General features: G+C 50.1%; 1 protein-coding gene across 6 annotated transcripts in view; it reads right to left on the reverse strand.

Annotated features, from left to right (window-relative positions):
* The window catches only part of Rai1 (retinoic acid induced 1), a 92,468-nt gene that overhangs the window by 41,991 nt on the left and 30,373 nt on the right, over window positions 1–20,104 (reverse strand). For 2 of the 6 annotated variants that reach the window (XM_085829959.1, XM_085829962.1), the window contains exons 2-3: window positions 16,068–16,197; window positions 11,930–13,229 (exon numbers count right to left, since the gene is read on the reverse strand). The exons of 1 other annotated variant lie outside the window; for it this stretch is intronic. The gene's annotated coding sequence lies outside the window, so the exon portion shown is untranslated. The remainder of the gene's footprint in view (window positions 1–11,929; window positions 13,230–16,067; window positions 16,198–20,104) is intronic. 3 more of the 6 variants (XM_085829961.1, XM_085829960.1, XM_021177563.3) reach the window with 3 other exon arrangements.

Here is a 20,104-nt window from a genome sequence, read left to right on the forward strand (position 1 = left end):
GTAATAAAAATACTTTCTCCACTACATACAAAATAGATAAATGTAAAAACTATCTTTAAAATGAAAACAATGTATATGGCTTAAAGGGGGGGGGTGTCAGCATTTTTGGCAGTTTCTAATAAATTTAGTTTCAGAACTTAGAGGGGAGGGAGGATGGGTAAGTCCATCCAGTTAGTTAAAAGAATGAAGTTTTCATTTGTTCATTTCTTCATTTCTTCACTTAATTCCAACCAAGATTTCATCATCCAAGCAATCTGCTTGATACTGAGACATCAGCAGTAAAAATATATTAATTCTTCATGTATGAAGTTTCTGCTGTGAGTCTCAGGCCAGCCCTTGTACCTAGAGTCATGGACTGAGTCAGGAGTGAATAGGCCAGGTTGGGAAGGGCATAAGCAAGGCTTAAGATGTATCTGGTATCTGTTCTGACCCCATTCACATTACTTGTGACCCCAGGAGCCCGCCTCAGAGTGAGCGGACACACAAGAAAGGAATTATGGTCCCTACAAGAAACAGTGACATGAAGCTGGCTACCGCCTTTTCAGGAAATATAATTCCTTTTTATTAGAAAATTAAAGGATAGGACCAGCTTGCCAAAAGCCAAAACAGCTGAAATGTGCTTGCCTAAGATATGCAGTGTCTGATAAATAGATTTATGCATCTCCTTCTTTCCTCTATCCCCCTCCTTAACCAGTCTGTTTTCCATTCATTCCCCGTCCACAGGCACTGCAGCGATGGCCATGATCATGGCCCTGGCCCACAGGCCCAACACCCTGGATGTAGGGAGAGTGCTTTTGTTTCCTCGGCATAGAGCACCAGCTTTAAGCCTTTTCAGAAAAGCCTCAGGGATTCTCTGGCTTTCCTGAGATGCAAGGCTGCCTGTGGCCTCTGCTAAGCTAAGGGTGTTAGGAGGGAAGGGCAGGAACAATAAGACTTGAGCTTTGGAAGAAGAGCTCATCCATGTGGGGACCTGGGCACAGGGGCGTCCAGATGCAGCTGGTGGAGGGAGGCAGCCTTGGCAGAGTAGAGCAGGACAAGGACAAGAGAGCAGGGCATGTCCCTCACCACCACAAAAGGAAGCAACTATTCGAAGCCACCCAGGGGGTTTCTTATTGAAAAATCCTTGATTCTTCTTTCTGCCTCAGAACTCAGGAATAAGGACCCATCTTCTTAATGGGATGATGGAGGGGCCCAGAGGGTGGGTCTCCCTCCTCAGGAAGGTGGCTGAGCCTGCCCTGTGAGTCACTAGGAGCTGGTAACTAAAGTATCCAGTACTGAATTTTCTCTCACTTAAGTTCTCTTTTTTCCTTTCTTTTTCTCCATCCCCTCTCCTCCATTAGTCAGATGTTCCAGGCCTTGTTTAAAGGGGAACCGGGAGCGTATGTGACTAGACATGTGTGCATGTATGCACATATATGAGCCTGAGCGTGTGCTGAATACTAAAATGGTGTCCACCTCCTGAAGCTCTAAAGGAAGTGGGGGTGGGAGAGTGGCACCACAGCCCAAGTGCCTCTGCCTCAATCTCCCCTTCACATCTCCTGAAGGCCTCCCATTACGGTTCAAGGACAAATCCGTTTCCCTAGATGCTTTCTTGGGGAACAAAAGGCAAGCTTTGGTATCTTCTACCTCCTCTCACTGAAGCCTTGGCTTTAGCCTGCTTTGTTCTGGAGAAAATAAGACAGGATCTGTCCCAGGGTTTGCTGCGTGGGTAGGCAACAGGGTAGAGGTCAGAAACAAACACAAAATAGCACTGTCCACCAGGCCTCCTTCCCTGGTCCCAACAGGCACAGCTTTTTACAGGATTCTGCTCTAAGACCTAGTTCAAATCTCAGATGTCTCTTAGTCTGGAGAATTCTTTTACTCTCTAAGTCTGGCTTCACAACCTCAGAGGCACTTACTGAAAAGTGTTGTACCTGCACAAATCCCTGGCACAATGTCACTTCTCACCTGGGCAGCTCCAGGAGTAAGCCAGTTTTCTGCTGGCACAGGTAGGGAGCCATAGGAGGGAAATCCCCAACTTTCTGGAGACAACTGGGTTAGGGTGCTAAATAGGTGTCTCTGGACAGTACTTCTGAGGAAGAGCAAACTGTCTGCTTTGAAACACAAGAGTTCCCTGGATGACAGGCAAAGCAGATGACAGCCCATGCATGACAAATGTGCTCTTTAGAGAGGACCTGGACCATGGGAGCAGCGCGAGCCACAGAATTCTGTTCAGTGTAACTAACCCACAGAGCACCTTCGCCTGGATGGTCAGAGGCTCTCCTGGGTAGGGACCAAGTCCAGGGTACCAGGGACAAGGTCTAGCCTAAGCTATGCTGTGTCTGATACCCATTCATCCAGACACTAACCTCCGACGCTGACTGTTCCCTCTGGCTTACATTAGGTCTGGCCTATGATCCTCCTCATGGGGTGGGGCCATAGCATCTGAAGGCTTCCACCACCCTCCCTACAATGGGAAGCAGAGCTGCCTGTCCTGGTGAATCATGTCAGCGCAGCTGGTGGTTCTATGCATGGGGAGGGCTCCATAACCACAGCCCTGTCTACAACCAAGCTTTAGCAGCTGACTGGCAGTTGGGCTGGTGCTTTGGACTCACCCCTGGCTGCCTTTGGTCATCACCAACTGATTCAGCCTCTAGCTTGGCCTGTACAAGGGAGAGGCAGCCGGCTGGTGTCAAGCTGATGGTGTAGAACCTAAACATTCTCATGGAGTGGAGGCAGAGCTCATCTGAGAAAGGAGAAACGGATGCTAGAATGTGCAATAAGATGGCTTTCTAGAGCTGCAACCAGTCAAGCAGCTTGGTAGGCAAGAGGTGCAACAACCCTGTCAACAGCCTTGGCCTCGTCTCAGATACCCTTCTCTTGGCTGCCAGCTTAGACTGCCATCCTCACTTTCTCCTTCCTCACCCTGTCATAGTCATGAAGTAAAGAACTGCAAATGGGATAGCCATTTTCATTTGCACCCGCCTTCACCTCCTCAGGTGCCAAGGGTGGACATGTCCTATCCTGTCTAGTCATCCCTGTCCCTTCTCTCCCTTAGAGGGTAGCCACAGCCACATACCCCAATTAGAACAGGCTGTGAACAATGCCAGGAGCAAGCAGCTAGCACCGGAAGCCATGCTGAGCAGACTAGTGCTTCAGGAGCTTCCTGTGTGATGGCCGTAGTGTAAGGATACAGTGGGCCCGTCATAAGCATCCTCCCCAACCCCCTGATACACTGTCAGGGTTTTTTTTGTTGTTGGGTTTTTTTTTGTTTTTTGGGTTTTTTTTTTTTTTGGTTTTCGAGACAGGGCTCTGTGTAGCCCTGGCTGTCCTAGAACTCACTTTGTAGACCAGGCTGGCCTCGAACTCAGAAATCCGCCTGCCTCTGCCTCCTGAGTGCTGGGATTAAAGGCATGCACTACCACGTCCGGCATGCTGTCAGTTTTTACTCCAACTGCCTTGAGTTTTCCTTGTCACACAACTGTCCCTTTGCTGGGGTGGAGCGGCCCTAATCAGGATATTCATGTCCAGATACTTCCTAGGTACCAGACAGATAGCCTCTGAAAGAACTGCAGCTGCCCCACACCAACTCAAACTGTTTAAGAGGTGCCAGACGCACGTTAACAGTACTTGCCGCCCTAGGTATTTTACAGGTCATTTCTGTTCTGACAACTCCTGCTAACCTGACCCACTTCCCAGATGAAGACTGAGATTCATGAGCCAGTGCAGGCTCTGGACTCCTGCAAGTTCTGGGGGGCTGTGTGGATGAGGGGAGGGCTTGCATAGTCATTTTCCTGGGCCCAGACAAATATCACTAAGATCAGCAGGCTCTTAGTGCTTTGTTTGAAACAAGGTCTCACTATGTAGCCCTGGCTGGCTAGGAACTGGTTAAATAGAACAGGCTAGCCTGAAACTCACAGAGATCCATTTGTCTCTGCCTTCTGAAGTGCTAGAATTAAAGGTATACACCGCCACACCCATTTAAAAAGCCCTTTATCAGGAGCAGTGTTCCTTTGAGTTCTCTGTTCTCTCCCTCAGCAGACTGGTCCAGTATAGGGACTACACAAGATGGGGGAAAGGGAAGATGGCACCCACACAGCATCTAAGCCATACTCCACCCAGCAGCAGTCAGGAAATAGGTTCCTCACAGTCCTCCAGCCAACCCAACCTTACCCACAATGCTTTACTCAGCCCTGAGCCAAGAACTGGGCCTGTTGCCATCAGCTATCAAGGCACTACCTGAGTATCATCCCACCCTTCTCACAGTCAAAAGAAGAGGAGGCACAGGCTTTCCTGAGTCCCTACATCCTCAGGCTATCCCAATCACTCACTCCTCACAACCCTACCATTACTCCTTGGCCAGTTTTCTCTAAGTATCTTCTAATCCAGCGGGATAAGAAGTGTAATCTATGCTTAGCAATCTGCCATAATTGTCCTGAGCCCACCCACCTAGACCTTCTCCCTGGGACTGCAGCCTGCACCACCATCCTCTGAGGCAGGGAGGGGCACCTGAGGCTGGTGCAGGGCCTTTGCCTCTGCACACTTCTGAGGGATATTCACTGAGGCTGAAATTTCAATTAAGGCAGAGAAATAATTGAGCTCCAGGCCAGCTCAGGTGGGGACAGGCCTTAGTGTCTGGAATTGGAAGAGGTAGCCAGGCACCCCACAGCCAAGGAAAGAAGTTGGGCTTTTTTTAGGGTCACCCTTGTAGTCCCCACCTATCCTCCTGCCTCCAGAGTGTTTGAAGACACAAGAAGATGGGGTGAAGACTAGAGGCCATAAAGGGAGCCTCAGCTGGCTCTAACAAAACTGAATTAAATGAACCCTGAACACTCAACACTAGCTATCCCATGGTGAGACTAAAGGGCATGGTAGGATGGGGTAGGCCTGGGAGGGCTTGGGTCTTCCTTTAGGGAGATCCTATGCAGGCCCAGAGGAGGGCAAAGGTAACACTGACCTCGGCACCTCAAACCCACCTCACAGAGCATGGGCATGAGGGGAAGGGGGGGGGTCTCTGGCAAACAGCTTGTTTGGCTGTGCCCCCTCATTTCAAGAAATAACTATCCTTGATCCAAAACACCATCTCTAAGAACCACCCATTTCCTCTTCAGGAATGCTTCCCTCCAATTCCAGAAATTCCTTAGCTACAAAAGTGTTCCATCTCTAGAAACACCTTTCTCTTCAAGTATGATCCATCTCCAGAAATGTCACTGCTCTCCGAACAACTCTATTTCTACTCCAAGAAGCTTTCCAGAAAAGCTGTAACCCATCTCCAGATGCTCATGTTACCTCCAGAAGTACCTCAGATCCAAAAGTGTCCCATTGTTTCCAGAAATACTCCAGAACCATCCTCCAAGAAGCACTACAATTTATCTCTAGAAAGGCTCCATTCTCAGAAATGTTACGTTCGGCAATACTCAGAATGCAGAAAAGCCTCTTCATCTTTACTTAAAACAAAACAAAAAAAATCTATCTCCAGAAGAATTCTCATTTCACTTTCAAATGTACCCCCTATTTCATCTTCAGAAATTACCTCTTCCAGAAATGCTCTCCATGTTGTCTCTAGAGACATCCTAGCTCTGGAACCATTCCAGCTCCTGTCTGGAAGCACCAAGGCAAAAAGCCTCCTGCCTTGGCTCACATGCTGAAGGAACTGGGACCCATTTCCTCCAAGAACTCCTGGAAAGAGATTGTACAGGCTTCCCCTTCCCTTGTCTCTCTGGCTCCTGGAGACCTCTCGGCCATCTGCTGGGTCCTCTTGTCCCAGGAACTAAGAATGTATAGTTTGCAAGCCCTTTGGGGGTAAACAACCCTTTCACAGGGGTTACATATCAGATATTCTGCATATCAGATATTAACATTATGACTCATAACAGTAGAAAAATTAGTTATGAAGTAGCAAGAAAAATAATTTTATGGTTGGAGTCACCACAACACGAGGAACTGCATGAAAGGGTTACAGCATTAGGAAGGCTGAGAACCACTGGGCTAGAGAATCTTGCCTGAGGCAGGAATGTAAGAGGGTGTGGGGCAGGAAGGGATAGTAAGGATGAGAGGCCCCTACACCATGTCCTGACTGTTAAGAACCACTGCCTACACACACAGCATGATAAAAACTACACAATGTATAGTAGAACCACACCACCCTTTAGAACCTTGGCTCAGAACAGCATGGAAACGTGTCCACCAACTATACAAACATCTAAGATATAGCCATACCTACTGTAAACCTTTCCCGATTTTCCTAGGGGGTCTTACATTCTGGGGATGCCAAGAAGTGGAAGTACTCTCTCAATCCACAGACAGTCCAAATCAACAAGACCAGCAACCTGTCGCTGCTCAGTGCCAACTGTTAAGAAGCTCAATCACAGCACTTTGGGGTTTAGGAAATTAGAAAGGTGAGAATAGTCTATTTAGTATCGTATCTGCATGCACTCACTGAGATGAAGTGTTTACTCTCCCTTGGGTAGAAGCAAGCCTGGCTATGTCACCTTTGTCCACACAGCCAAGCTCTGCTCTCCCTGCAACACATAAAGCTAGGTCCTGTGGGCAAGGTAAGGTGCTGGGCAAGGGGATCTGGAGATTGCTAAGTAGGGAAATAGTCAGTACCCCACACACAGTTGTGCTTCTGGGATACTCCCAGAAGCTCAGTCAGACACGGGTACACTGCAATCCTTCTACTCTGTAACTGCACAGCCCCCTGGCCTCTGTGGAGCAACTCTCGGAGCCCCCAGATAGTGAGAGGAAGAAGCTGTGCATGATTCCTGATCTGTTGGGATGACACTGTGTAGCTCTGGTCTGCTGTCACAGGAGGACAATTACCATTTATTAAGCCTCCCAATTTAGAACCAGCCTCAATTAACTGGAACCTCCAGAGCCCACTTTGATGGATGTGAATACAGCTTCAATATGCCCTCCACTGTGCCCTCAGCACAGGCCGTGACCCCCAACTAGCTAGCTTTTGCCTAGACACAGAGCTTTGACATTTGCCTCCCACCACCCTTTTCCATCCCTCCCTGTCCTGTCCAGGAGACATACTTTATCTATCCCTGACCTTCCTTTGCTAGGAAAAGCATCCCCACCAAAAATAGAAAAGAAAAGAAATCCAAAGTTAAACATGGATGTTAGTGAACATATGGTCCTAAAGTCTAAGATGGCAGTGAGCCAGGGCCACACCTTGATGGCAGCAGCAGAGCTGTCCAGGCCTCTTAGCTCCTGGGAGCAGCCCAGCCTACTGCATCGATATTCTCTATCCTTCCTAGCCCAAGCTGCACTGGCTCTCCTGGGACCCTTTTATCGTACAATGTCACTTCAGCAAAAGGTTATGTAGAAGAATGTGGAAGTCTCTCCCGCATATTAACTAAAAGAGTGTTCTTGAAAATGCACAAGAAGAAAGAACACCTTAAGAGTCAATTTCTCTGGATCTGAGATGAGATGAGATGAGATGAACACTGGTCTGGCAGGATTCTGTCTCCAGTCCTGCTCGACTGGGACCCAGGTATGTCACTTCATTTCACTGAGCTCCAGATTTCTGGTCTGCTAAAAGTGGGAACAAAAGTCCCCATTGCTGGTGCTCTGACACTGAGACCATCTGAATAACTGCAATCACATTCCAGAACAAGCAGAAGACGATTGGTGTTAGCATTCAGGCCTTGCCAACTAAGTACTTAACAGGCAAGAACACACTCCACGAGCACTTGAGGCCTGCTTCCATCGCCTATCCCCGACAGCTCCCCTCCTGGGCACCACTTCTCTTGCTGGAGGTGGGGAGTATCCAAAGAGAGACTTCTTGGATACACCTTCCAAACACTGTTTATCATTAGTTAACTGTGATTTTGTTGTTGTTGTTGTGTTGTTTATTTTTCAAGACACAGTCTCACTGTGTAGCTTTGGCTGGCCTGGAACTCATAGAGACCCTCCCACCTATGCCCCCCAAGCACTGTGATTAGAGGCATGCACCATACCTGGCAACCAGCTGGCTTTTTAAAAGAAAAGCACAAAGTAGATTTTTGTGTTAAATGTGGTATTTTTAAAGCCCTGTGCTTGACAAACACTGCCCATCTGATGATGTCCCTTCTCAAGCCATGGCTGTCCCCAGACTTATCTCAGACAAGCAAATCTTTTCAGAGAGACAGTGTAGGAGTAGGCTTGTAGAAACACCAAGCAAACTTTCCTTGGCAGAGGCTGTCATCAACCATGAGGGTTCTGTATGTTGTGCTGTCAGATGTAGCATGACAGAGCCCACCTTTAGTAGGTGGTGAGTGTTGTAAAAGCCCCCCGGCACAAAAATGGGCTCAGTAGGTCTCTTTGGGACCACTGGAGAGGGGAACATGAAGGGTCATCCCCTTCTCTGTGAGGTTTGCTTGCCCTCCTCAGCCAATCAAAATGATACAATGAACAGTAGGAGAAAAATGAGCGCTTTGCAGATCCAATGCCCAGAGAGGTTATGTTTGTATTACACAGCAGAAAATTCATGAATGGCAGCTCAGAGCATGGCCCTGAGTAAATTACTCTGCAGTCACAGAGTGACCTACGATCGGTGTCCATCTCCCTAGGGTCGAACCTACTCCTGCTTCAGGCCTGCTCCAAGCCTGGGTCCCGTCTTTGTGTATACTCATAGGCACCAACTAGGGAATTCAGCAGAAGGGTCTTTACTACCCTACCCCACTCAATATCTTAGGAGTCCATCTGAGCCATGGCCAGGGGCTACTCTCAGAGTGCCTCCAGATAGAAGCACGCCATCTCTGCACGCCTCGGTGTCTACATCTGCAAACTGGAGGTGAAGGTACATTCTACCTACCGACAGTCAGTCTGAAGAAAGGAAGTGAGAGAGGCTGAGGCCTGGTACCCAGCAGGCTTTTATCCAGGCTCTGGTGCTATACCCCAATCTGCATCCTAATCCCTCTTATCTAGTACTATAATCTACTGGGTTTTGATTATGGCCTCCAGGACCGCTACATCTTTTCCCTGTAAGACCTCGGAATCCTTGGTATAGGGAATGGCAGGTCAGCAGTTCTGGTTCAGGCAGGTGATTAGGGAACAGGTCAGATCTCGCATCCCTCTGGCTGTCCTCAGCCAGGAGGTCTATACAGGAGCCCCAACAGGAAGGGGACACAAGAGTATTGAGAAGATGGGCTGTCTATATATAGCAGTCATAGCCCAGTGCCTTGTCAGCTGCAGATCCTACCTGGGCTTGCTCTGTGCCCACTCTGATCTAGAGCTACTCATACTCACACACACTCCTTGTCTTGCGCCACAGGCCTCAAGTGTAATGTGAAGAATATTGAGCTGCCAATGTTCCTTTTCTGGCAAAGAATCCTGTGCTGAGTCCCCTTCCTCTGGGACACCTGCCAGGGTCTCCTAAGGCAGGGCCTCCTAGACAGACATATGGGCTGTCAGCAATATAGCTTCACAGCCACGAGTACAAGGTCAGGCTGACCTAGTTCGGCCTGATCTGGATACCCCCTATGAAGCACCTCTATTCTACACTCTAACCTCCAAGATGGCCTCCCCTATAGCTTTTCCTGGACACTTGGGCTCTGGCTGAAGCCTAGACCATAAGCTAGCCTATATGGCCAGAGCATCCATGACAGCATGACTCTTAATTCTGCTTTTGCCTTACTGGACCCCAGGGGGGAAAAAAAGCCCCATTTTGTGTTTCCTATTTCTATATGCCTTTCCCAGGCCTCTGCATCTCCTTTGACCCGAGCCCTGCTAGGGTCTCACTGAACCAGGGAGCTTCCTGAGACAATGCCCGCCACACTAACCCTGTGCTACAGGACAACACAGTGACCTAGTGGTAACAGTGATTTAACTGGGCAGCAAATGGTGGTCTGGGGTCTATATCTGACTCATAAGCAGTTAGCTGCAAAAGTTGATATTATATAATTTTGAACAGAATGTGTCACAGAAACATCTAGATTTTGGATCTTGAGAAAGTGGTTAACAGGTACTCTGGTTACATCTCCAGGAAGACCAGCTGGCCCTTATGGCCTCACCTGCACTGCCAGCTTGGACTGGCATTATGCAAGCATGGGGCCCTTCAGACCTGCCTGACAAAACAAGATAACGAGTTAGCATTTAAACAGGGCTGGCCATGCCTTGACCTGTAGCAGTGGGGAGAAGTAGCATTATGGGCAGAAGGAAGACAAGAGGCGGGGACTCAGCTGAAACTATCCCTGAGAGGTGGCAGCTTGCAGGGGTAACTGGGGCAGACAAGGCCACTCTGTTTATATGGGTGCCAAGGGCTCTTGTCAGGTGAGTGGACACCTGTCTTCTTCCCTCCTATCCTACCTGCCCCTCTCATTCTCAGAGTACTACTTTCTGGCTTATACATCTCCCCCTGGTCAAGCTCCCCCTAAGACCATTGGGTCAGATCTAATAAGTCTCACTGGGACCCAGCCCAGCAGGGTATCCACTGCTTTTCCCAAACACTCCACTTTTAATGAGGTAACCTTAGGTGGCTCCAGTGAGCACCAGCTCCCCAAGAGGCTCATACTGAGATGAGTTACCTGCACCCAAGGCTGTCTCTTAGAAAACCCTAAAGGATTACATTTTATCTCTCTCCTCAATTGTCAGCAAGCTTAACTCCTCTCCCATGGCAGCATACATTTGTCCCGGATGTAGAGGTGTACAGATGAGTCCTTTTGCATCTGGGACTGTCAGGCACTTAAACAAACCCTACCTCACTTCCTGACAGACTTGCCAGGAAAAGCTACCGTCACTGTTACACCAAAGGAAAATTAGGCTCAGCTACTTTGGGGCAGTGACCTTCAATTCTTTTGGATCTGAGTCTTTCCCTCTCAGAAAATAGGGGCAAGCCTGGGGCAGAGGCAGCCAATTAGTGTGTGGGAGTAAGAAGGGGTGCAGTGGTGGGCAGGTCTCCCAGAGGCTGAGGTGAGCAGGTTTACAGGAATGACTACCATTGGATGCTTGTGACTGCGACTCTCCACGGGAGCACTCCTTGGGTTAACGGGAGAGATAACCAAGCAAAGCAGTGCAATGCCAGGTCTGGGCTTCCCTAGAGAAATCTTAGCATGTGCATCCCGAGTGTAGCTGCAGTGCCTGGAAGCCCTAGTGGCACTTGGGTCTGGTCTGCTACAGATTATCAGCTAACACAGGACAGCAGGGGCAGATACAAAGGATGCAGGCCAGATGATGACCATCTAGGCGTCAAATCCCACCACGTGAAGCACACGGCTTATGCTCTGTGTGGATGGAAGTTCAGAAAGGAAGAAACTTAGTGACATGGAGAATGAGAAGACTCTCTTGGCCCTAGCTTCCTTGAGCCTCTGTGGAAGTAGAAGCTCAAAAATAGGAGCCTGGGGGCAGCTAAGAGCTAAGACGACAGGCTGGATCTTGAGGCCAGAGAACTGGGTACAGCCTGGAGTTCCCAACATCCGGCTGCATGAAGCACACACAACAACACACAGGGTTATGCAGATGATGATATACTACCATGGAAATGAAGACAGATCCGAGGCATTCTGATGGGTGCCACCTAGCTCCTTACACCTCAAGGACATCACCTCAGGGGACCCTAATTGGGCATGTATCCCCACTACTGGCCATAGCTCTCCAAACCTGCGTCCTGAGTCTGTGGCTAGACCCTGTTTATCCAGACCCCCCTATGCAGCCTCAGCCTCTTCCTGGCTGGGGGTTGAGCAAAAACAGCTCAATCAGGATATAATCGTTTTTAATTAACGTGCGGATCATTTCACAGGCTGATCTCCTTGGAGACCACAAGGAAGACAGTCTTCTAGGATTTTCTTTCTTTTTCAAAGCTTTCCCAGTGTAGCCCTCTCAGCAAAGGACCATTCTTCACTTTTACCTACAACCTTGAGAACTGCACAAAAGTCTGGCTCCTGGGTCTCCTCAAGGCCATCAGGAGGTTATTACATACTCACAACCATACACGTACACAAGCTTACATCCCACCCCCAACACATACCTGCAGAGATGTGCATGCATCCACATGGAGGGCACCCACAGGAGAACATAGAGGCATGTGTGTCTAGACAGAGGAATATGCATGTGGAGGCAGAAGGGTCACAAGTTGGAGGCCAGATATCTACATAGTAAGATTCCTGTTTCAAAAAAATAAATAAGGGGGGAGGAGGATTAGAGGCACACACATGGGCACATCCCAAAACATGACACACAGATGAACACTCACCTGCACACATCCCACACAAATGTCCATATGTCCATATTCAGCACAGTTTCAACCTTCAGGGATGAGGTGTTGGCATGGAGGAGACAAAAAGGGCCCCATTCTTGGATGGGGAATCAGAAGCCACAGCTGCCTGCTACAAGGGTGTCTAGGGCTGGGTGCAACTTGTTTGGGGTCACATAGAAGCATATAGGGCCCAGGCTAGTAGCCTCTCTGTTTCCTATGGAGAAGGTGACAGAACAGCCCTCAGCCAGCCCATGGCACCCAGCACTAGCTAGCCTGACATCCCCAGTCTTCTGGATACTTGATGAGGTCCATAGGGCTTTCTCTTTACATCCTTTATTTGACCTAAAATCCTTTCTATCCCATTTCCTTTTTTATTCTTCCTCCATTCTCTTCCTTCCAAGCTTCCCCCCATTTTAGAATCACTGTCTCGTCTGTTTCTTCTCCTTCCTTTCACCCCAGGTATTCATAGTCAATCTCAGATCAGAAGGATCCTAAATAGACTTAACTGATCCCCATCCCAGACACAGTACATCTTGACAGGTGCTTATACCTTCCCAGCTCCTAACAGACCACAGCTGGGTCTCTGAACTTGGAAGTTGCAGCAGAGGGAGGAATTACCACTCGGGGCCTGACATCTACAGTTCCACCTCTCTTGATGCACTTGCTTGCGGATCCTCAGCTTTTCCCTTTGGAAAATGAGATGATAAAGGAGTGAGAGGTGGGGAAGGGTTAACCAACTTCAGGCTGGGGACTTGGGTAGTAGCCCTACACCCACTGCCACAGCCGTGTACATGACACAAAAGATGTTAGGAGCCTCTTTGCTACTGCTCTAGCTACAGACAGCAGGGACAAGCTGAGTGGTTCTCCTCACCTATGAAATGGTGAAATGGGCAAACTCAACCTAGGACTCTTCCCAGATACAAGAACCCAAACGCCAGGTCAGTAGCAGGTTCTTGGTAAGTGACCTTGGGACTCATTTCCCCTCTGGGCTCTGGTTTCCTCTTCTTGAGTCAAAAGAGGGAGGTCAGACAAGTGACTCATTGCCAAGGTTCTTTGCAGCACGAAGAAGTTTCTAGACAGTAGGGAAGGAAGAACAGTGTCCTACTTAGCCCAAGAAAACTAGAGAAGCCGTTTTCTTCCCCTGCAGGCGTGCTGGAGCCTCTCACGGTGGTGGCAGCAGCAGCAGCATTTTGAGGAAATCACCTTTAAACATCAGAAAAGGCTCTCTACATAAAATACACTCAACTACATCATTTTGTTCCAGTATATGGAACAAAGGGCAATATTAAGCAAATTACACCAAATCCACTTGACTGGAAAAGCCTGAAGATATTAACATTGGTGTTTACAAAGAGCTGGTTACAAAACAGGAAAAGGCTGGTGTTATCAGCACCCCCCTCAAAATACACACAACTCATGAAAGCCTTTAAATCACATCAAAGCCCACATGTGGTAAGAACCATACCAACATGCAAGCTCTGCCAGAGCCCCAAGACACTCAATAATCTGTTTGTTTTTCTTTATTTTTCAAGATATTTTGTAAACTGTGTTATAATATATATGTCAAAAAATACCTTTAAAAAATGACCTGCTGCTTCTAATCCCCTTTCACTCACTGACTCACTCATTAATCATTCACTCCTATGTTTGTCTGGCCAAATACCAGACAGTATTGTCTGCAGTGTGCCTGGCTCTGAGGTTCTATAAGAATAGCTTCTGCCTATAGGAAATGGAGGTGATGTCCAGAGCAGGGTAGGTAGTCCCCCTCTGTACTGTGTCCCCAGCCCTCATTCACCATACACACAACTCTATAAGGTGCTTATGCCCTGGGGCTGAACAGCAGGCAGCAACAAACTTGGCAAAATGAAGCTCTAGGTCCCAGAGCCCTCACCTCGCAAATGTCACAGTCTATCCTGGGGGTCAGAAAGTCACTAAAAGACCCAGGTCCTTGGCTGTGGGGTGAAGGTGTGGGTGTGGGTAAGGCAAAGGTCAGAAAGGTCTCCTTGCTCTTCTTCCTAAACCCAGCCCCTATCATGACCTCCCTCCCAGTATCCATGACCCAGGCCTGTAACCTCTTTCTCTGAAGGCCACAGCTTGGCTGCCTAAGCCACACACTCTGACTTATGTCTCCTACAAGGACCCTAAATGAGGAACCAGCATGCATCCTGTCCAGCTAGAGGCAGAGATTGCTGCTGCCATGAATAGGGAAAGCGGGTCTGGATCTGCAGCTCCTGCCAGGCAGTATCATGCTGTTAGCATGGAGGGGCTAACAATGTTTCTCTGTTGTTTAGGGACTGACAGATTTCTGGGAGAAGGTTAACTCTTTGGATCCTGGACCCAGCCACAGAACAGTCTAAAGACAATCCATTTCCCTAACCCCAAAAGGTACTTCCTTGTTCCCCTAAAAATCCAGTTTCTAGGGAGAGAGGTGCCTTCTTCAGCTTTAACAGCCAGCCTATGGTATCTGGACTCCATTCCCTCGGGGCAGCTCAAATAGCTATCTATCAAAGCTGGGGTTCCCAACGCCCACCCAGCCCCACACCTTTCCACAAACCCAAAGTGAAGATCTGACAGCTTTGAGTGCCAAGGCTCTGACCCAGAAGTTCCCCCCTTGGAGCTTATCCCTCCTCCCCCTTTCTGGACTGCAGTCCCCAGGAATTCTCTGGGACAGACCTTCTTTCCCATGGCGCCAGTGTAGAAAAAGAACTGCTCCTACCACCCTCCCCTCTTCACCCCATTTCATCCCAGATCTCTGGGTCACCAGAGCAGTGGTGTCTGCTGTGGATTTCAGGAAGCCAAGCACTTCGTCATACAAGCACAACACCTCCGGGATCACCTCTCAGCCTGCATTGTACAGGACGGGAGGAGGCCATGGTTAGAGTGGTTCTTCTACGTGCCCAAAGGCACCAGCCAATCGTCAAGCCCGGACCGGCAGAATCCACAGCCCAGCCAGAGCACCCCAACTCTCCCTGCTGGGCACCCCTACTGGCCTCCTCTCCACACCATCTAGCGGTAACCTCTCCAACCCAAACAAGGAAGAAAGAGGGAGTCTCTTCCCCTGCCTAGGGCTCAGGGTCAGCAGTCACAGGAGAGGCTGAGTCATGACCCCTGCCCCTCACCGCAAAGGCATGAGATTTTATTGTCAGCTTGGCCACTCAGCTGTTTTAGCAGGCGGGCTGGCGCAGGACAGAGGGAACGCAACAGGGAATGGGGAGGGGTATCTAGGGGAAGTGTTTAAAGCCGATCAGTCCACCAGATCCGGAAGCGGCCAGGGAACGGGGGAGGGGGGCGCTCGGGGGGGGGGGGGGGCTTAAACGCTCCAAGGCTGAGAGGAGGGGCAGCAGTAGTGCACTGAGGCGCCAGGGAACTGTCCCCCGGGAGACAGCACTCTCGGGAAGTTTCTCACTGGTTGCTCACAGTAGGACCGGTGCTCGAAACGCCCTCCCAGGCCGGACCAGCTTCCCGACACAGATTGCGAACTTGAGGTGAACTCCTTCCTTCTCCAGCATCCCCATCTGCGGCCACCCGCCGCGACATCTCAGCCCCAATTCTTCCACCAGTAGCTCGGTCGCCGTGACCGCTCACCAAGGCATTGTGGAGCAAAAGGGAGGGGAGAATTCCCAGCACAACCTAACTGCTGCGGCCATTAAAAAAAAAGAAAGAAAGAAAAGAAAAGAAAAGAAATTCCTTCTCCTGAGACTGATCCCCTCCACCCACACGGAAAACCTCCAAACACGCAAACCCGCAACTCCAACAAGGATCGCGGCGCGATGGGAGGGGGGCCCCCCGGCGACCCCCGTCAGCAGTCCTGCTTCGCGGCAGGTCAGAGCGCCGTGGCAGGCCGGGATTCAGGGAGCCCTCTTGCCCGGAGCAGCCCGCCGAAGACACAAAGCTTCGCCGCCAACAATACCTGCGGGCTCCTCCTGGGTCTTGGGGCGCCGGCGTGGCGCGTCTCGCAGTCTCCCTTTTCTCTTGCCGTCTCTCTGCAACGGTGCGCTCTCCCCCTCGCTTCTTCCAGTACCCGACCGCCAGATGAGATCCTTGGGAGAAAAATATGTGAGCGCTCACACGATTCCTTTCTCTGCGCGCCGCGAGCGCTGGCGCTGGGCTCGCTCCTCTCTTTCGCGCTCCCGTGCGCGCCGCGCCTCTCCAGCCCCTCGCTTCCTGCTCAGCAGCGCCTGCGAGTGCCCTCAGTAGCCATTATTCACTGGCCGCCGGGGGGACAGGAGGTAATTAGAGACGGCCTTGTGGCCACGTCCACTGGGCTAGCACGATGCGGGCGCAGGGCGCGCGCGGGGAGGGGCACGCGACAAGGGGGCTTGGCTGCGCGCAGCCCGCGCCCCAGACGCGGAGGAGGGGAGAAGAGGGAGGGGGCAGGGAGGAGGAGTGGTAAACTGGGCGAGAGCAGGAGGAGGGGGCGCCAAGGAGACGCTCTCGCGGCTCTCACCGCTGTGGCCAGGTCACTGCTGCGAGGTTCCTAGGCGCCTAAAGACCGAGTGGGGGCGGGGAGGGAAGGGGGTGCTGTGCGTGCGCGCGCGCGTGCCAAAGCTAGAAGGGAGGGAACGCTTTAATATTTTTTCTAGTGACTTACGAGCCCACGGGTGAGCCCTTAGCTGTGCGTTCAGGACCGTGTATCAGTGTGGCTATAAATTTCTGTTCTGCCCTACGTGTGAATGTCACGGGCTGGTGATGGGGGGGTTGGAGGGGATTAACTAGAAACCAGCCTCTGAACAAGCCGGTAGGTCTCGGCGGGACTGAGTGATGCAGTGGTTGCGTGGGGGTGGTGTTTGTGTGCGATTGTTTATAGGTGGTAGTGTGACTGCGTGGGCGGGGCTGCCTGCGTGGGCTGTGTTCCGAGGGCGTTGTGTATTCGTATGGGCTTGTTTGTGACTGGGCTGACTGCTGTGTGGGGCCAAGGGACTGGGACACTGCGCCTGTGCGTGCACTGGCCACACGCAGGGATCTGAGACTGCCTGTGATAGCGGAGGGTCTGCAACCTGGCAGGCAGAAGCTGGCCCTAGAGGATCCCATGGAGCAGAAGAGCTGTTTAAGGTGCGAACAAGCAGGGTTGGGGTTGGGGCACAGAATGACGTGTGGGAGTATGTGTGTGTGTAGGTGTAGACAAGTAGGTAGGGACCTTCGTGATGTGCCTCCTTTCATTGCACCAGAGATGCATTTCAGAGATCCTAGCACTTACGGACCCCACAGACCCAGGGGATCAGGGTTTTGAGGGGGGCAACACTGGTTGAGCCCAGGATATCTTGGAGGTGGGCAGCAAGGGAGGTAGTGCCTGAAGATGGCCAGAGAATAAGATGAAACAAAGAAGATTGGACCTTTGAGGCTGGACCTGGACCTGGCAGGAGGGTGGGGGGACAACTGCCACCACACTAAAGTCAGCCCCCTGGGAACATGATAGAAAGGCCACACTTAGTTGCAAACAGAGAGTTTTGCTAGCCAGCCCTTTCTAAGCTACCCATGCAGCCCACCCTTTCAATTCATCCATTCATTAATGAATCTATACATCCATTCAAGTATCCATCCAGGTTTCCCAAGCCAAGATGAATTACCCAACCCTACTCCCCTACACCTCTTCCTCTTCAGGCACCTATCTGCTCTGTGGGAAGGAGCTATCTTTTTCACACTTAGGGGCCAGTGGCTGCCACTTCTAAACCCCACCTTGCACGTGCAGAAGTCTCGATAGCCCCTACACCTCATCCCACCCTTCTAGGCTAGGGTGAAGGTGGTGGTGTTTCTTCTCAGCTCTCCTTGCAGCCTGGTGAGGTCTAAGAGGGAGGGTATGACCATTGTTCTACCTGTTGACCCTTGTCTTGCTTTAAAAACAGACTCCAAGTTGAGCATGAAGGAACTGACTTGGAATCCCAGCACTTAGGAGGTAGAGGCAGGAGTTCAAGGCCATCAGCTATAGTGAAAGTATGAGGTGAGGCTGAGATACTTGAAATCCTCTCTTAGACAAAAAGAAAAAACAAACCAGATTTCCTTATCCAGTGGCTATCCAGAGCCCTTGTTCTCTTCACAGGGAGTCAGCACTTACAGCCAAGCTTGGCGCTTCTGAGTTTCCGCTGGTCCCATTATACAATAAGGACCTCCTTAGTCACTTGAAGAGCAAAGGAGACCTCTGCCAAGGTTGAGATTTAAAGGATAAGGTCTAATCTCCACACCTTTGAAATGCAGGGCTGCTAAGTTTTGGTCTTCAATGGCCTGTCCTGGGACTCTGTCACGCAGTCCTGGGACTGAGAAGCAGAGGCCTGCTGTGGGCACCAGCACAAATCAGTGCTGGGAACCACCAAGTCATAGACTGACCTCTTGGCCCTCACCCACAACGCTTCCTAACTTACCTATTCCTCTATGCAATCACTCACAAGGCCAGGTGTACAAGATGATATAAAGATGATAATGTGTGCCCATGCTGGAGGACTGAGGCCGACTCTCCCCTGACTCTTACATCTTATTTTGAAATTAAAAAACTTAAGGGAGGGGGGAGCAGACTGCTCTTTCAGAGGATGAGGTAGGAGTGGGGTTGGAGATATTCCATTCCAAGAACCCTAATGGAGGCTCATCACCATCTGCAGCTCCAGTTCCCAGGGTTCAGACACCACCTTCTGGCCTCTTCAAATACCAGGCATCCATGTAGTGCACTCATACACATACAATAAAAAATACATATGTATTAACGTTTTATTTTATTTTATTTTATGCATATGGGTGTTCTGCCTGCATGCATGTCTATGCACTGTGAGCACAGCTAGTACTATGCAGGTTAGAAGAGGGTGCTGGATCCTCTGGAACTGAAATTACAGATGGTTGTGAGCCACCTGGTGGGTGCTGGAAACCAATCCAGGTTTCTGCATGACCACCATGTGCTCTCAACTGCTGAGTCACCTCTCCAGTCCCCTCCCCTCCTGGCCTAACTCTTCAGTGTCCCCAGTGGCTGATAGTCCCTTCACACAGGCCCTCATGACTTTCTTGATGCCATATCCTACCTTCTGGCTTCATTACAGTGCCTCTTCTTACTGTATATGCTGGTCCCTCTGCCTGAAACACTTTCCCACTTCTAAGTGGCAGAAATTTTCCTATTTGTTTGGCAGGTGGCTTTTCTGGTTGTTCCATGGTGTGTCCTGCACTGGTAGGTTGGTACCTGATATAGATTCAGTAAGTTTTGATAATCAATGATGGTGAATGAGTAAGTTACGCCCATGGCTTCTCTATGAACTGATAGCCTATTGGACAGGTGATGGGGTTAGAGAAACTTAGGGTTCAGTCAGGCTACATGACTCACCTGGCCATGAGTACTCTTCACAGATCCAGGAGGGTCTAAAGAAATGAGGTAGTGATGGGTGAGTTGCCCCCAAGTAAAGAGGAGTACTTATTTGTTCTAGGGACCTATCTAGGAGCTCAGTGGAAATCCCAACTAGAAAGGTCAAGAGAAGTTGTATTCACCTCTGCCCAGTACAGTAAGTATCTAGCATGTGGTACTCACAACTCAATCTATATTTATCAAATGACAAAATCAAAACTCACATTTAGACTGCCTGAGTCCAGCCTCTGGCTTGTTCCCTAAGACACTGCTGGCAGGGTTCTGTGTGGTGGCAGGCAGTTCAGGCTTGCAGCACAAATCATTTTCATGCAAGGGATGGCCAGGTATAGGGCTACAGGGCAGGGGGGTTTCCTATGTCCTAAGCCTCAGATTCCACTAGGTAAGTCCTGCCTGGGGACAGCAGAACGGTGGCCCCTACTGAGTTAGGAATAGTTTATGGGTATTTCCCATAGGTGTGGCTGGGTTCCTGGAGCAGGCTGACCAGCCTGCCTCATAGTTGCCTATGGCTATCTGAACAGCTGCTTTATTATACAGTGAGAGGGAAGCTAGAGAAAAATGGAAAGGCTGGGGACTTAAGCAGGAGCACAGAGAAGTCTGGGGATAGGGGGCAC

The sequence above is a fragment of the Mus caroli genome, unplaced genomic scaffold, assembly GCF_978045245.1.
Source record: "Mus caroli unplaced genomic scaffold, Mus_caroli_1 scaffold_13, whole genome shotgun sequence".
In the NCBI taxonomy this organism is placed as follows: Eukaryota; Metazoa; Chordata; class Mammalia; order Rodentia; family Muridae; genus Mus; species Mus caroli.